This window comes from Phocoena sinus, chromosome 4 (assembly GCF_008692025.1).
Source record: "Phocoena sinus isolate mPhoSin1 chromosome 4, mPhoSin1.pri, whole genome shotgun sequence".
Lineage (NCBI taxonomy): Eukaryota > Metazoa > Chordata > Mammalia > Artiodactyla > Phocoenidae > Phocoena > Phocoena sinus.
In genome coordinates, this window is record NC_045766.1 from 1,571,810 (window position 1) to 1,584,623 (window position 12,814).

Sequence of the window (12,814 nt, forward strand, 5' to 3'; positions counted from 1 at the left end):
ACCACGTAAATAGTAAACATTAGGCAATTTTGCCATTACTGTATGTGTTGCCCCATCAAATGATATGTTTCTGAAAACCCAGCTTGCTGGAATGAACTAGTGGCTTTGGGGACAGGACAGGGAGGAGACCACATCACAGTAGTCCTGGAAAAAGAACATTAGGACTAAAACGTTTGTCATGGAAATAAAGGAGTAAAGGCAGGATGCGGGTGAAGCTGAGGACAAAGACTCGTTAAGGCTTACTGACTTCTCAGTTTGGTTTCTGCAGACCCGAAAATGTTCTGATCAATAATAACTTCCATTTACTTGTTTACCATGTGTCAGTCACTTCACTTGTGAGCTCTAAGTTCTAGCCTGTAGAACAGCCCTAGGAGGCAGTTGTTATGATCCGTATTTTCCAGATAAGAAAACTAAGTCTCAGTGAGTTTAGGTGACTTACTCCTAATGTCAGAGGATCAGCCTGTGGCTTAAGACAGAATCTGCACCGAGATATGGCTGGTTCTACCATCTCTGCTCTTTCTCCTCGGCCATGCTGTGCTTACATATACCGAGTGCCTGCATTGTTCTAACTGTCCCTACAGAACAAAAAGTCCATGTGCAGCTGCGATGGGGGGGTTGTCCTCACTCAGATGACCTTCTCCCCTTGATGCCTGGAGTGTTCATATGAAACCTGAACATCATCAACAGGGAGACCGTGTGGTCCCAGGTTCCCCTGGACTCCCCTGAGTCTTCCGAAGGAGACTGCATTCCCAGCTGACTTATATCACACACTAAACTCCAAAAGTGATGTCCCTCAAGATATCAATGTCCTTTTCAAACTCAAAAGGTAACTTGTTTCTCTGATGAAAAGAAAGTAAATGGACTATGAGAGGTGAATGTTTTCAGTGCTTTCTCTTCTAAAAATCACAGACCATCTAATAAGTTGAACAGTTTATTTTGTAGTTTGTAGTAAATTAATTAGAAAATAAACAACAGCATTGAGTATTTGCTGTGTTTCCACTCAATTTGATTTTTAAATCACACAAAGCCCAGCATTGTTATAAATGGTCTTTTCTATTTCCATTAGACAAACTACCTCATTAACTGGTGAAGCTGACAGTTCAGCAAACCTGCCCCCACAGGGCACAATTCTTAGATTTTTAAAGCTGTTTGTTTGTTTTACCAACCAGGGACTATTTCTATCCTTAGTAATCCTTCATTTCTCTTTGCTTTCAAACACCACAGATTTTCCGTATCCTGTCCCTCTCCTTGAAAAAGGTCAGGTATTATGCCTAGCATCTTAAAAAATAAAAATAAAAAAAAAACCCTACTTATACTGATACTAGGCAAGAAGAAAAAAGATCAATGTGCCAGGAAAATCCTGTTATGTTGGTGGAAAATTGTCTGAACAGTCACTGGGTCTGTGTTCACATATGTGACTGATTAAGGCTATTCCTGGAAGCAGAGAATTTCCTTTGTTTCAAGCTTTTAGGAAAAAGATGGTCACTGGTATTAGCAGTGCTTTTTTCTTCACGCCTGATTTGAGTTTGGGCTCATTTGGTTTTTTTTTTTTCACACCACCTGAGGCAAAGCAAACAGGAGCTGGGGTGGCAGAGGGGAAGGAAGTAGGGACTGCATCAGGGGGTCTTGGATCTAAAACCCATGAGATTCCCTGGGTGTCGGTTTCATCATCTGTGAAAGGGGTCAAGAGAAGAGAAGTAGGTTCTAAATCACGTTTCTTAAATTGTGTTACCCAGAAAACAAATGTTTTACATGAAGACATTAAATGAAACATAAAAGGTGAAAATGATATTTTAAAGGAGAAAATGAAAAAGACAGGACTTTGGATAACTGTCTGCATCACTGACGTTGTTATGCAATAATCCGTCTCTGATAAATAGTGGAATGGCAGGAGGTATCATGAAAGGTCTACCCACCAGCCACCGGGACGACATGTGCCAGGGAGGGGCAGGGGTCCTGGGGACAGTTAATCTTTATGTCTGTATCTGTGAGATCTTATTATTAATACAACACACTATATTTGCTTTGGTGTACTTTGTTACTGTTTGTGTTCAGCTAAAAAGTTTTTTAAAAATTACATTTTAATCATTGCTTGTCACACAATTTACTGGAGGTTGCTTTTGTATGTATTTAAGCTTAAATTTGCATGCAAGCTTCCAAGCTTATATTTCTAAACATTTAAAAGTTATTTTATATAAACATGATACTTATATATGCCTTTTAAAAGGCAGATAGTTCTTCTAGACCAGTGGTTCTCAAAGCACAGTCCCTAAACCAGCACATCAGCATCACCCAGAAACTTACTGGAAATGCAGATTTTCCAGGCCCCATCCGAGATCTACAGAATCAGAAAGTCTGAGGTGCTATCTGTATCCTAACAAGCCCTCCAGATGATTCTGATGCAGCTAAAATCTGAAAACCACTGCTCTAGACATGAGGTTGGCCAATTTCTTGTGTAAAGAAAGTAAATATTTTAGATTGCAGGCCATACAGTCTCTGTCACAACCACTCAGCTCTGCTTTTGTGCTGACTTCTTGTGGCACAAAAGCAGCCACAGACAATCCATAAACAAATGGGCGTGGCTGTGTTCCAATAAATCATTATTTACCAAAACAGGCAGCTGGCTGAATTTGGCCCATGGGCCACAGCTTGCTGACCCCTGCTTTAGATTAATAGAGAAAGAGCAGCCCATTTTCTCCATCCTTAAACTCCTGTCCGTAGCAGCAACTGCTCGAAACTATTTTGGCTGGGCTTTTTTCTGTTACTTACATTTCTAGATAATGTACTTAGACTATTTTTGTAATTTTGTAAAATTTTCTTTATTATCTATTGGTTTCTACAATACATATGATTTTGTTCTCTTAGGCTATTGCCCACACATACAAAACTCTCCCTCCTCTCTTACTCTTAAAATAATTTCATCACAGTTCTAAAAGTGAAAATTATTTATATTACTATGACTAGATTATATTGTTACAGCTGAGCCACATAATGTATTATACTTACAGTACTTTCCTTATAGAATTTTTTGTTTTTCTGGAGTTAATAATTGCTTTGTTTATATAATTTGATTACTTTTCTTTGTATCTATGAATTCTTTCCCAATTCTCGGACAATTTTGTCAGACATGTCATATGACCTATGGGTTCCACTGTTGGAGACATTTCTCCTGTTCCAGGGCTGACTGGCTGCTTTCCTAGCCTCAGACATTGATATAACTAGGACTATTATCACTTTCCTATTTTTTTTTTGGAACACCTATTTCTTAGAGCTCGTGTCTTCCTCTTTCTTGGTTTACTTCTTCATCTGGGTGGCTTCTGCCCCAGGATATTTCTGAGAAATGGTGCATGAGAGGTAAATGTTTTCAGTCTTTGCATGTATTAAAATATTTTGATGCTATACTTCACATTTATTTGATAGTTTGGCTAGGTATAAAATTGTGCATTGGAAATAACTTTTTAAATTAGACCTTTAAGTATGTTGCACTAGTTTTCAAGCTTTTCACATTGCTTTGGAAATTTCTAATACTCTCCTGATTTCAGATCTTTTATATGTGATATATTTCCTTTTTAGAAGCCTTTATAATCTTCTTTTTATCCCCTAAGGATCTTTTTTCCTACACTGTGCTAGGCACTTGGTAGAGGTCTTCAATCTCATGATCCATGTTCTTCTGTTAGGAAAAAATTTATTTTATGCTTCCTTTAATAATATCTTCCTTGACATATTTTTTTTCCTCTCCATTTGGAAGTCTTATTATTTAGATAGTGGGCCTTCTGAATTAATTCTCTAATTTTCTTTTCTTTCATATTCTACTTCTTCATCCACTTGTTCTACTTTCTGCAAGATATCCTCACTGTAGACTTCCAACTGTTGTACTGAATTTTATATTTATACTACCATATTTTTAACATCCAAGAATTTTTCGTGTTTTTTCTTCTTTATACATTCCGGGATTTTTTGTCATGAATGTCTTATCTTTTCTGAGTACCTTTTACAGTATTAAGAATACTTTTTATTGTCTTATTCTGCTCTCTACATCGACTATGTTTCTTTTCACTTTTTCCCGTTTTGTTATTTTTTTAAATACAACATGCATTTCTCAGTTGTATTGTCTGCCCAGTTCTAGCACTGTCCATTTACATCTAAAAGGGAAAACTTATTGCAAGGTCCATTTTCATGAGCAAACATGTCAAATGGGTGAGTTTCACGAAAAAGTGATCAAACTGGGACATTTCTTTGTGGGACTTCCCAAATGTTACGTTTATAGGCTTTTTATTTGGGGCTTGAAAGGTTGCAAAATATGCCACTTCAAAATATGATTGTAGGAGTTCAGGGCATGCCACCTCAAATAAGCTGCTTTGGTATACTGATTACTCTGAGTTGCAGACACTAGGAAAACAGTAAAATCAGGAGAGGCTTTCCGCTGAACCCTCCTTATCTGCCTAAAGACAGATCCTTCAAAAGGAAGATGAATGTCATAAATCCCCTCCCTGGGAGTTTCATCAGCCATCAAGGATTGACTCTTATCACAGGAGAGGAGAGAGGAGTCAATACCACACCCAGACAGACTTTGTCACAGACTATCATACCTGCCATTATTCTGCTAAGGGCTTGCTCATCGTTCTTAAAAGTCATTTATTGTCCCATCAGAGGCACCCCTCCCCTTTTCCCTATTAAGATGGTGTTTAGTCCTGAATTCTAAGTCACCTCAGAGCGTTACTCAATTTTTCCTCTGGCTATCTCCTGTGAGGTATACACGTTAATAAACTTTTGTTGGTTTTCTCTTGTTACTCTGTCATTTATTACAGGGGTCTCAGCCAAGAACTCAGAAGGGTACAGGAAAAACTATTTTTCCTCCCCTAGAGGCTCTTTGGTAACTTCATCGAGAAATCCTCTAAATTGTGCCCAGGATGGAGAGGAAAGGAAAAGCCTTACTGAAAAGCCACCTGGTAGTTGCATGGAGAAAAGAAGCCAGGGCTGCTGATGCATTTACTATTAAATATAGTAAATATATTTAAATAGTTAAATATACAGTCTTTCACTTCTTCCTCCTGTTTTCAGCCTAACAGCACCTCTCCACTCCACATTTATGCCTGGTATCCAGAACACAGTAACCTCTCTAGTTCTATTTTCTTCAAAGAATAGAGTTACCTTTCCTACCAAGATTAGGTTAAAGTAATCACCAGGATGTAAAAGGGAGAGGAGCAGATTTAACTGCCCCCTTGTTCAGAAGTTCAACCTATCTTTGTATTCAGTCATCACTTTCATCTTTCCAGGTATCTGGTGCCTCTACGCTCTGGGACTGTCCAAAAACCTACAGCTTTTATCTCCTTGCTTCTTCTTTGCATCTCCTTCTTTAGGCACTTAGCAGTCTGCTCTCTATCCTTTGCTAATTTATTCACTACTGCCTATCTACTTTCCATCTTCAAAAAATTTGCTGCCATTTCTTGTCTGCAGTTAGCATCACTCGTGTTCTTGCTCACTTTAATGGCTTATACTTTTTACATCTATGACTATCATTTTAGTAAAGATTTGGGAAAGAGTAGGGACAAAGGCATGTTGTTAGTATATTACAGTTCACTAGAAATTCACTAAATTAGAAAAAAAGTAGCCGTGTTCAAATAAGTTTGGGAAAGTTTGAATGGATGATTCCTTACCCTTTTCAGCTTGAAATTCCTTCTATGAAAAGGGGGTTAAAGAACAATCTAAGATAAAAGGGTTCACTCAAGACCCCAGCTGAGATAAGGTTAATTCAATGTCTAAACTGTTACTCCTATATGGCAAGAGAAAGTCAGTAATGGTCTCAATCTGAAATTGAACAAAAGAAGTGAGATTTGACCTGCCATCAATGGACATGCCCTGGGACTATGTCAAATGACTTCAACTAAGAAATAAATAAAATGAAGATGGGATTTGACCTGCCTTAGCCACGCACCTACAGGCACATTGGGTAATTAAAAATGCTAGTTAATGTACTGATGACTTGATACGTGCTTTCTTGATGACTCCAAGTTGGAGACGGAACTCTTGGTAGAGTCCACCTTAAAATATAGAAGCCAAACACTTTAATGTGGCAAGAAGTGTTAATTTTACATGGTAATGCCTTCATAATGTAATCGATGCAACAAAACAGACAAAATTTTTGGAGAAAACATTGTATCCATTTCCTTCTACTGAAATTAATGGCACCACGGCTGATGTGGCTAACATAAAAAAATATATAGGCAGAAGTGAACAAAAGATGGATTTTAAATTTCTTGTAATGGAGAACAGAAAACTCTCCTGTATTTCTTTAGCTGATTTAGAATTTCTTGTGGGGGAAATCTTTGCTTTGACAGACACCACATGCATATGGCTTCTTTTCCTAGTGTATTTTAGCTCAAATCTCCCTATTTATTTAAAACATTGGTTCCGGGTAGTGCCACTTAAAATTTCTCAAATGCATTCAGCCATGTACCTGTTTTCAGCAAAAATGCTAAACTCAGCACAAATCCTGTGAATTGCTTTTGCTGCTGTTTTGATAGAAAAGAAACATGGCTGTAAAGAAGTCAGTTTTACATGCATGGTAGTTTTGTAGCCTTTCTGATAACTGCCATCTTCAGCATAAATATTACTGATGAAATTATGTTCAGCTTAAATCAAAGGGAAGCCACAATGAGTAACTTGAATTTGGCCAAAAGAGATTATTTCTTACCTCCTTTTGATTTAATTTGGGAATGAAAGAGATACAACAGACTCATTTAGAGGGAATAGTGCAGTCAGAGGAGTCCCTTAGAACACCAAGTGAGCAGAGAGTGAAATCTGAATCCCTGTCTGCATCAGGAGGTGGTCGTTTGGCATGCTGAATATCCATTTTTAAAAGCATATACAAAATGTCCCTGTATTCCCTTTTAGGGTACGTTTATAAGATCCCATCTGCTGAAGAAATACGACTTTCAGAAAATAAACAGAAATGTACATATGTTAGAATGTATAAAACTCTAAGATTTTAATCTCATAAATCATGGGAACAGTAGTGTAAATATGGATTTTAGGGTGTCAACACTCAACCCAAAGTTGTTACCTATGCTAGCCTGGTACACACTTCCTAAGAGAGAGCTTTCACCTAAGGTCTTTTCACATAGATTCCAAAACATAAGGTAAAACTATGTATAGGCCCAAATGTGGTGTCATTGCTCGTCTCTGAGAAAAGTGGCAGCGGGCTACTCCTCGTACAATGGTTTCCATGCTTTGTATCACGGAATTCTGCCAAAGCAAGCAGAATGACTGGACTAGGGTTTGGTTCTCAAGGGAGAGTCAGCCACAGATTCTCAAGGGACAGTGAGCTGTCTACAGGCTGCTTAGCAGCCTATGAGGTGACCTAGAAGTAGTCTGTCTTTACACTGGAGGGTGACTCACCTGTCCCATTAGAGTATTAGTATTGATTTGTTTTGAATGTTCAACACACCAAGAATGACACAGAGAGAAGACTTGCACAGAAATGTAAAGACACACAGGAAAATAAGTTGGCAGAAATCATGAGGCTAGAGAAACCACAAGTCAGAAAGAAACGTGAGGCAGAGAAGGACATAAAACCAAAATACTGGTTAAAAAAACAGAGATAAAATGAGTTATAATAGCTGTAATTGTGCTTCTAAAGTTATCTTTTAAAAACTTGAACTGGAGTTGACTTACAATATTACATTACTTTCAGATGTATAGCACCATAATTTGATATTTTTATAGACTAGACTCCATACGAAGTTATGATAAAATATTGACCACATTCCCTCTGTTCTACATTACATCCCTGTAACTTATTTATTTTTATACCTAGTAATTTGTACCTTTTAATCCCCTTTATCGATTTTGCCCCTCTCTGCAACTCTCTCCCCTCTGGTAGCCACTAGTTTGTTCTCTGTATCTTTCAGTCTGTTTCTGTTTTGTTATATTTGCTTATTTGTTTTATTTTTTAGAGTCCATATGTAAGTGAAAACATACAGTATTTGTCCTTCTTTGTCTGCCTTATTTCACTAAACATAATATCCTCCAGGTCAATCCATGTTGTTGCAAATGGCAAAATTTCATTATTTTTTTATGGCTGAGTAATATTCCATTGTATATATATATATCACATCTTTATCCATTCATGTATTGATGGATACTTTGGTAGCTTCAGTATCTTGGCTATTGTAAATAATGCTGCTATGAACACTGGGGTACGTGAATCTTTTCACATTAGTGTTTTCATTTTCTTTGAATAAATACCAGGAGTGGAACTGATGGGTCATATGATAGTTCTATTTTTAATTTTTTTGAGGAACCTCCACACTCTTTGCCATAGTGGCTGCACCAATTTACATCCCCACCAACAGTGTACGAGGGTTCCTTTTCTCCTCACCAACACTTATTATTTCTTATCTTTTTGATGACAGCCATTCTTATAGGTGCGAGGTGATATCTCATTGTGGTTTTGATTTGCATTTCCCTGATGATTAGTGGTGTTGAGCATCTTTTCATGGGTCTGTTGATTATCTGTATGTTTCCTTTGGGAAAATGCCTATTCAGGTCCTCTGCCTATTTTTTAATAATATTGTTTGTTTCTTGCTATTGAGTTCTTTATATATTTGGTTATCAACCCCTGATTTGCAAAAATCTTCTTCATTCAGTAGATTGACTTTTCATTTTTGTTGATGGTTTCCTTTGCTGTGAAAAATCTTTTAAGTTTGATTAGGTCCCATTTGTTTATTTTTACTTTTGTTTCCTTTGCCTGAGGAGACATATCCAAAAAAAAAATTGCTAAGACCAATATCAAAGAGAGTACTGTCTATGTTCTCTTCTAGGCATTTCATGGTTTCAGTATTACATAGAGGTTTTTAATCCATTTAGAGTTTATCTTTGTATATGGTGTGAGAAAATGTTCTAGTTTTATTCTTTTACATGTAGCTGTCCAGTTTTTCCAACACCACTTATTGAACAGACTGTCTTTTCTCCATTGTATGTTCCTGCCTCCTTAACCTTGTAGATTAGTTGACCATATGCATGGGGGGTTATTCCTGGGCTCTCTATTCTGTTCCATTGATCCATGTGTCTGTTTTTGTGCCAGTACATTCTGTTTTCATTACTGTAGTTGTAGTATAGTCTGAAGTCAGGGAGTACGATATGTCCAGCTTTGTTCTTTTTTCTCAAGACTGCTTTGGGTATTCGGGGTTTTTGTGGTTCTCAACAAATTTTAGAATTATTTCTTCAGCATACCTCAACATAATAAATGCCACATATAACAAATCCACAGCAAATATCATACTCAATGGTGAAAAGCTGAAACCTTTTCTTCTAAAATCAGGAACAGGACAAGGATGCCCGGTCTTGCTACTTCTATTCAACATAGTATTGAAAATCCTAGCCACAGCAATTAGGCAAGAAAAAAATTAGAAGGGAAGAAGTAAAGCTATTTGCAGATGACATGATACTACATGTAGAAAACTCTAAAGACTCCATCAGAAAAATTAATAGAGCTAATAAATGAATTCAGCAAAGTTTCAGGATACAAGATGAATATACAGAAATCTGTTGCATTCCTATATACTAATAATGAACTGTTAGAAAGAGAAATTAAGAAAACAATCTCATTTACAATTGAATCAAAAAGAATAAAATACTTGGAATAAATTTAACCAAGGAGGAGAAAGACCTATACTCTGAAAACTACAGGACATTGATGAAGGAAACTGAAGATGATACAAATAAATGGAAAGATATCCCACACTGATGGACTGGAAGAATTAATATTGTTAAAATGTCCATACTATCCAAAGCAGTATACAGATTTAATGCAATTCCTATTAAAAGAGTCATGACATTTTTCACAGAAATAAGGTTATCTTTAGTGTTAAGAACAGCATTCCAATTTTTGTGAGTCCTGAGTCTTTAACCGTTCCACTGTTTTATATTTTTGTTCACTCTTTCATACAACAAAAACTCAAATTGTATATCTTGATCTTAGACCCCAGAAGAATCTTACTAGCCCAGTACTTAACTCTTCCCTTTCTGAAAGACGTGGCTAGTTTTCTGCTGAATGTGATAAATGACTATTGATATAACGTCAACTTGCATGTTGAGATTAAGATGGATATAATGTTACCAAGTAGGATTTCATGAATGGCACAGTGCTGGAAAAGTGCTAAAGTAAGAGACTCCTTTGAGGTCCCTGGACCCTTGCTGTTTATAATAATATGGAGATTTAAAATAAAGGCATAGTTACCTTGCCATAATCATACTCAGTCTGTATGCATATACATTGTCGTACGAAAATAAATTCATTGCATATTTATTCTTTCAAAAAAACCCTGAAAATTCATATAACAGAGATCATAATAGAGTCCCCAAAGTAGTGAATGTAAATAATATGTATTTAATATTTATTAATATTTAAATGTTATAACATGCTTATAACTTTTAGGGGGGCTATCTACTGTAGAAAGTGAGGCCTAGCTATAAATGTATTCTTAACAAATTTACAAAATCAAGACAACAAAAGAGCAAGAATTTTTAAGGCACACTGAATTATTTGGGTTGCCTAAAAAATGAAATGGTCACATGGTTTCCACCTTAATAAGGAATGGAGACTGTCAGAGCTGCTACAGGACATCTGGGCACTGTACACAGGAGTTACCAGTGTCCACTCTACATCTTCTCAGGTTCTGGCACTAAGGTTGGCCTCCAGTCTTAGATGAAGCAGGTTAAGGCACCTATGGTGCTTCTTATGATGGCAAGCGGGGTCTTGAATGAATCTTGCAGTTCAATTGCCACTGAGCTACAGGAGGTAAGCCCTCATTCTCGTCAGTTTCTCAGTTGAGACAGGATCCCTGTCACTGATCAACTCCCCCTCCACTCCCCAGCACCCTCTGGCTGAGGTCCAGATTCTCTACCTAGCTCATGCCAACTGCCCCCTCCTCAATGGCTGGATCTTGTCCCCTTGCGTCTGGGTGCTAGCATTGTGCTCATGTCAATAAGGACAGACAATCTGAAACTATCACTGCATAACCGTGATCTAGCCCTGTCTGCAGTCACTGTAGCTTGGTCCATACTCCATTCACACTAGATCCTCTTGGAGAAGGATCAGTGCCCATTTTTGGACACAGTTGTCATGCTGTTAGCTTCCTTAAGAAAAAGCTCCATGGCTAGACAAGTTACCATAGCTCAGGTCTTATCCTGTCCAATATTCTTTTCATTTCAGGCTACCTTTACCTCTTGAGGTAAAAGAAACATCACAGCTATATTCAGTAGAATAGAGCTTTCCAGTTAGTTTTCTAAAAATGGGTTAGAAATATGCCTGTGTCTTTGATTCTCCTCAGGCTCTGGTGGCTTGGCAGGGCCTGATGGTGGGGGAGGTGGAACAGAGCCCCTGACTCAATGCATTCATCCATTAGCAGACTCCTTTGCTTGCTACCATGGGCCATGTAAATGTTATTATTATTATTATTTTTGATTTACTGAAGTAGAGTTGATTTACAATGTTGTGCCAATCTCTGCTGTACAGCAAAGTGACTCAGTTATCCACATAGAGACATTCTTCTTTCTTATATGCTTTTCCATTATGGTCAATCCAAGGATATCGAATATAGTTCCCTGTGCTATACAGTAGGACCTTGTTGTTTATCCATCCTATATATAATAGTTTGCATCTGCTAATCCCAAACTCCCAGTCCATCCCTCTCCCTCCCCGCTTCTTCCCTGGCAACCACAAGTCTGATCTCTATGTCTGAGTCTGTTTCTATTTTGTAGATAGCTTCATTTGTGTCATATTTTAAATTCCACACATAAGTGTGATACCATATGGTATTTGTCTTTCTCTTTCTGACTTACTTCACTTAGTATGATAATCTCTAGTTGCATCCATGTTGCTTCAAATGGCATTATTTCATTCTTCTTTATGGCTGAGTAGTTTTCCATTGTATATATATATATTGTATGTATATATTGTATATATGTACCACATCTTCTTTATCCATTCTTCTGTCACTGGACATTCAGATTGTTTCCATGTCTTGGCTATTATAAATAGTGCTGCAATGAACATTGGGGTGCATGTATCTTTTTTGAATTATGGTTTTCTCAGGGTATATGCCCAGCAGTGGGACTGCTGGGTCATGTGGTAGTACTATTTTTAGTTTTCTGAGGAACCTCATACTGTTCTCCATAGTAATTGTACCAACTTACATTCCCACCAACAGTGTAGGAGGGTTTCCTTTTCTCCACATCCTCTCCAGCATTTGTTATTTACAGACTTTTAAATGATCGTCATTCTGACCGGTGTGAGGTGGTACCTCATTGTAGCTCTGATTTGCATTTCTCTAATAATTAGTGATGTTTAGCATCTTTTCATGTGCCTTTTGTCCATCTGTACGTCTTCTTGGAGAAATGTCTATTTAGGTCTTCTGCCCATGTTTCGACTGGGTTATTTTTGTTGTTGTTATTGAGCTGTATGAGCTGTTTGTATATTTTAGAGATTAAGCCCTTGCCTGTTGCATCATTTGCAAATATTTTCTCCCATTCCATAGGTTGTCTTTTCATTTTTTTTATGGTTTCCTTTGCTGTACAAAAGCTTGTAAGTTTGATTAGGTTCCACTTGTTCATTTTTGTTTTTATTTCTATCATGCGAATGTTATCAACCCATGTGTAGCATAATGTGGAAGAAAGTTGGGAAGCACCATATTAGACTCATGATACTTCAGAGAGAAGAACAGACCAAATAAACAAATATTTACATTTTTATAGGTGTGGAAGAATGTTTAATTTCTTTAGATTTGATTCGACTCTAAATCCCTATACATCC